A 5,936-nucleotide genomic window follows, 5' to 3' on the forward strand; every position below is an offset into this window, starting at 1 on the left:
CAATCAATCAATAAAACCTCAAGTGCTTCAAAACCCCATGCATCTACTTTAACAGATCTTCATTGTCAGTATATGTAGTTATTGCCTCTAGGAAAGTATAAAAAAATGGAGCATTGGATAATGAAATGTTTATCACCCTGTGCAGTGATATAATTTCCAGGTGACCCTCAGCTGAAATACTGCCATAGCATTAACAAAAACTCACAAAAATTAGTTTCTCTGTATGGTTTCCCTGGATTGATTGAAGAGAAATGACATTTCCCCTATATGTTGTTCCCATAGATCCTTCTAGTGTGTTTCAGTTATTACATTTTTCTATGAAAAGGAAAATAAGAGGACAAACAGCATATTGGTAATTGCTATGGTCTGAAGGTTTGTCCTCTCCAAAACTCACATTAAAATTTAACTGTCATTATAATGGTATTAAAAGGTAGGACAATAAGAAATGATTAGGCCATGAGAGCTCTGTTCTTGTAAATGGATTAAAGTTGTTATCATAGGAGTGGGTTATTATAAGCTTGAGCTTGGCCCTCTCTTGCCCCCTCCCTCTCTTACCTTTGGGATGACACAGCACAAAGGTCCTCACCAGCTGCCAACACCTTGATATTGAACCTCCCAACCTCCAGAACTGTGAGAAATAAATTTCTTTTCTTTATAAATTACCCAGTATGTGCTATTCTGTTATAGCAGCAACATGGATTAAGACAGTAATAACAGTAAGATGTTTTTAAAATATTTTTATTGTCTATGTAAACTCAAACCTAAAAGAGTTTCTGAGGACTTCAGTTAGTACTGAATCATTGTTACCAAAATTATACTCTAGGTAAGGTGAAATAGAGAGGCCAAGATTTGATCACATAAAAACAAACCTGAACCATGTGAAAGAACTGCTTTCATGAAATGTAAACTCTAAATGTAACTCTTTCAGTATAATGTTGGTAACAGATGAAAAAAGTGAGATATTAAGCTGTGGAAATATTTTTCCTCAGTCGGGCACATTGGCTCATGTCTGTCATCCCAGAACTTTGGGAGACCAAGGTGGGTGGATCACCTGAGGTCAGGAGTTCAAGACCAGCCTAGCCAGCATTGTAAAACCCCATCTCTACTAAAAATACAAAAATTAGCCAGGTGTGGTGGTGCACATCTGGAATCCCAGCTACTCAGGAGGTTGAGGTATGAGAATCGCTTGAACCCAGGAGGTGGAGGTTGTAGTGAGCCGAGATGGTGCTACTGCACTCCAGGCTGGGTGACAGATCAAGACTCCGTCTCAAAAAAAAAAAAAAAAAAGGTTTTCCTCAAACCAATTGCACACCCCCACCAATTATTCCTTAGTCCCATCCTCTCCATTCGCTTGCTACCTTCCAAAAATGACAGCTCATCATCCAGGTTTCTGCTGAGCCCTACAGCAGGGCTGTCCTCACTGCCAACAGGCCAGGTGGCAGAGAGAGATAGAAAATACACCTCTTTCCCAGGAACGATCAGAGTGATCACGATATCAATGATCACGTAACTCTCCATGTACCCAGAGTTCACTGCATTACCTTGCTAGAAGTCCCGACTAGTTGAAGAACCTTGTAAGTACACAGCAGTTTTTTTGCATTTTGTTTTGTTTTACTTTGAGATGGGGTCTTACTCCATCACGCTGGCTGGAGTGCAGGGACGTAATCATGGCTTATTGCAACCTCAACTCCCCGGCTCAAGCAACCCTCCCACCTCAGTCTCCTGAGTAGCTGTGTTTAACAGTGGCTTTAACACAGTAAGTTTTTAAGCAAAGCTCAGATAAACACAATTTGAAATTATGCCCCATTTTGCAACATGTTGCAAAAATTTAGGAAATTGTAGTATCTGTAATCCTACAGAATATTTTCTCCCCTTTCAGAAACCACAGCATTTTGCTCTGTAACCCTGAGTGTGAAGAACCAAGCTAAAGAGGGCAAAGAGATTTTATTCCCATTGAGGAGACTTTACCCTGCAACAGACAGGGCAAAGGGTTATAGTTGAATGCCAGCTACCTTCCCACAGAAACTGCCCACGACACAACACCAGTAATGACATATCAAAGCTCAAAGATAGAGACAGAAAAAGAGCAGAAAAGTAAGGAAAATAAAGATCAGTTACCAATGTAGTGTAAAAAAAAAAGAGTACAAGGTTTGAGCTAGTGATCTAAGCTCCCATTTCTGTGTCATGATGGGCAAGTTGCTAAATTTCCTGGACATATCTTTTCTTTTTCTTTTTTTTTTTTTTTGTTTTTTTTGAGACAGAGTTTCACTCTTGTTGCCCAGTCTGGAGTGCAATGGCGAGATCTTGGCTCACTACAACTTCTGCCTCCCGGATTCAAGCGATTCTTCTGCCTCAGCATCCAGAGTAGCTGGGATTACAGGCATGCGCCACCATGCTCGGCTAATTTTGTATTTTTAGTAGAGATGGGGTTTTTCCATTTCGGTCAGCCTAGCCTTGAAATCCTGGCCTAAGGCGATCTGCCCACCTCGGCCTCCCAAAGTGCTGGGATTACAAGCCTGAGCCACCACGCCTGGCTGGACATGTGTTTTCAAAGGGAAATAATACTGACTTTGCAGGTTCCTCTGATTAATAAATGAAGTCATGTGAGGGAGGAAACAGCACAGAACCAGGCATGACTCCGGCTGTCCACACGTGTCACCGCCCTACCCATTCTCTCTGCCACCCCAATGCCCTCCTACCCTGAGTGAGGGCCGAAGAAACTAGGTCTATTTGTTGAAAAGGCCATGTTACAAAGCAACAGATGATCTTAGAATGCCATTATAATTTCTGAGACAGCACAGATTTCCCAGAAGAATAGAAACAGAGCATTTGAAATGCTGCGAAATGGCTTTTGACAGTAATAGAGGGTCTCAACCTGAGTTGTCTTAAGTTTGCATAAGGCTTAGCAGAGGATAAAATAAAGCAGGATCTAGAGATCAGTGAGGAGAAATGAAGTCCCCATTCTCAACAGCTCTCAGCACATGCAGCCCTCCCCACACACACAGTCACACTTACACATACAAACACACATCCAGATTCACACACATTCCTACACACGCACACACTAACACACACTCGTGCACTCACACATTCACATTCACTCACATGCACACATTCAAAACACACACTCACATATACTACACTCATGTTCCAAAAGGGGATTTGTAAGCTGAATGTTTAGCTGTCAGAACACGTATTTTCACAAAAATAATATTATGGCTGACGTGGTGGCTCACGCCTGTAATCCAGCACTTTGGGAGGCCAAGGTGGGTGAGTCACTTGAGGTCAGGAGTTCAGGACCAGCCTGGCCAACATGGTGAAACCCCCGTCTCTACTAAAAATATGAAAGTTAGCTGGGCGTGGTGGTGAGCACCTGTGGTCCCAACTACTCTACTCCGGAGGCTGAGACAGGAGAATAGCTTGAACCCAGGAGGCGGAGTTTGCAGTGAGTCGAAATCATGCCACTGCACTGCAGCCTGGATGACAGAGCCAGACTCCATCTCAAAAAATAACATTATAAATGGTGGCCATGTTTCCAGGTTACCACCCATGAAACAAAATTTTTTTCTTTGGTTTTGTGTTTTAAAACAAAATTTGAACCCAGAAATTAGGTAACATACCACATATTGGTAATTAAGCAACAATAAAAAGAACTAATACTGTTGGTTTGACTTTTTCATGGAATCATTACAAAATGTTTTAACCGAATCGTGCTTGTATTAGGTGCTTTAAAACAGGGTCACTGGCATGAACCTGGCCTGGCTCCTGTAGGCCGTGTTCAGAGGCCGGCAGATGAACTTGCTCCAACAGAGCAGCAAGAGACAAGGACAGCCTGGAGCCCAGAGGACTGAGGTGCTCTGGATGAGCCCAGGGCTGCTGAGAGGGCCTCACTCCAATGGGGGCCCAAAATCCAGTCAACAGAGGATGCTATGCTAGGCGCTGTGACAACCACAGGACAGAATTATCTCAATTAATCTGCATAGTCCAACAGTAAAGTGCCTATATCATTCCCATTTTTCAGATGGAGAAACTGAGGTTAGTGACTGGCCCAGAGTTAGTACAACCCAGTCCTGCTGCCCCAGAGCCTTTGCTCTTAACTTTGGCTGCATGTTGAAATCATGTGGGGAGGAGTCATTAAAAATTACAGAACTGAGAGTGGGACATCCAGCTTCGGAGCAGTAACCTTCGTTGCGCCAGAGATGAGAAAGATAATTAAACATGGGTGATGTTGAGAAAGGCAAGAAGATTTTTGTTCAGAAGTGCAGCCAGTGCCACACTGTGTAAAAGGGAGGCAAGCACAAGACTGGGCCTAACCTCCACGGTCTCTCTGGGCAGAAGATACGTCAGGCCATTGGATTCTCTTATACTGACGCCAATGAGAACAAAGGAATCACTTGGGGAGAGGATGGAGTATTTGGAGAATTCCAAGAAGTATATCCCTGGAACAAAAATGATCTTTGCCAGCATTAGGAAGAAGGCAAAAAGAGCAGACTTGATAGCTTATCTCAAAAAAGCGACTAATGAATAATAATTGGCCACTGCCTTATTTATTACAACAAATGTCTCATGACTTTTCAATGTGTATCATACTCTAATAGATTTTGTACACTGGAATTCAGATCATGAATGACTGACAGAATATTTTATTGGGCAGTCCTGATTTAAAATGAAGACTGGCTTGTGGTTAAAGGAATATGTTCAGTTTTTGAATTTTAATAGTAATTCCCATTCAGTAAATGCAATCACTGTTTACCCCTTCCAAAGATATGATTAGACTTTGTTAGTAATGTTCAGCTTTTCACAAAGATGGTGAGTGCCATCTTAAAATGTACTAGAGATTGGTTTTATATCTAGATTTATTTAACTGGTTATGTGAATATATTTAAATACTGGGGAAATTCCTTCACTGTCTCAGAACCAAGCAAGATTCACCTGTGTTTTGTGTTCAGTTGCCTTTTAAAGGCAAGGGTTGAAGATAAATAAGGTAGCAATGTCTATTTTTTGTATTTTTGGCCTTAATTATGCCAATCTAATTAGAATTATCTGTGTTTAAAATGGTTCCTTTTACTTATTGAAAGGCACTCTAGTGTGGTTTATGTGTAATATCAAAGATTATTTAACACCTCTCACATTTTATAGATGATCTATAAGGTCACGTGCTTTTACAATAGTAGCAAGTTAAACTTCTTCACTCTTGAATTCTTTACAATCTAAGTCAAACCAAGTTATAATTTAGGATTGTCTTTAAACAGTCATTCAGAAACATAAAAGTGTGGAACTGCTGTGTATTTGTAACTGAGAATGGTGCTTTTGCAAATTTAAAAGGATTAAAGTAGAGGAGATATACACACATTTTTATTTATTTTTATTTACTTTTTTTTTTAAAAAAAGACGGGGTTTCACCATGTTGGTCAGGCTGGTCTTGAACTCCCAACCTCAGGTGATCCTCCTGCCTTGGCCTCCAAAGTGCTTGGATTACAAGTGTGAGCCACCACGCCAGGCCTTACTGTTATTTTTCTAAGAGATGGGGTTTCTCCATGTTGGCCAGGCTGGTCTCGAACTCCTGACCTCAGGTGATCCGCCCACCTCAGCCTCCCAAAGTGCTGGGATTACAGGTGTGAGCCATCGTGCCCAGTCTACACACATTTTTAAATTATGTTAAAATTATGTGTGATCATAAGACTTAAGATAATTAAAAAGAAAACCACAGATCATGAAAAAAAAAATACTGAACTTCAGATTTAATTAGCTAAGATTCAGCCTGGGCCCTTGAACTTTTTTTAGCTTCCCAGATAATCGTAATGCACAGCCAGGTGGAGAACCACTGTCTTAATCAATGTTTCTCAGCATAGCCCATGCCACCTGCTACCATCACCAGAGGTGATAGAAGCATGCAGATGTCTGGGCCTCACCCAGGATCCATATTACATGCCAGC

At 41.4% G+C, this 5,936-nt stretch overlaps 1 pseudogene across 1 annotated transcript; it reads left to right on the forward strand.

Moving 5' to 3' along the window:
• The first annotated feature begins 4,218 nt into the window (after positions 1-4,218).
• On the forward strand, positions 4,219-5,129 carry LOC116529076 (annotated as a pseudogene). The gene has a single exon (XR_004259368.1). The product of XR_004259368.1 is annotated as a cytochrome c-like (transcript).
• The last annotated feature ends 807 nt before the right edge of the window (positions 5,130-5,936 follow it).

This window comes from Sapajus apella, unplaced genomic scaffold (assembly GCF_009761245.1).
Source record: "Sapajus apella isolate SASKATOON/1434 unplaced genomic scaffold, GSC_monkey_1.0 scaffold61, whole genome shotgun sequence".
Lineage (NCBI taxonomy): Eukaryota > Metazoa > Chordata > Mammalia > Primates > Cebidae > Sapajus > Sapajus apella.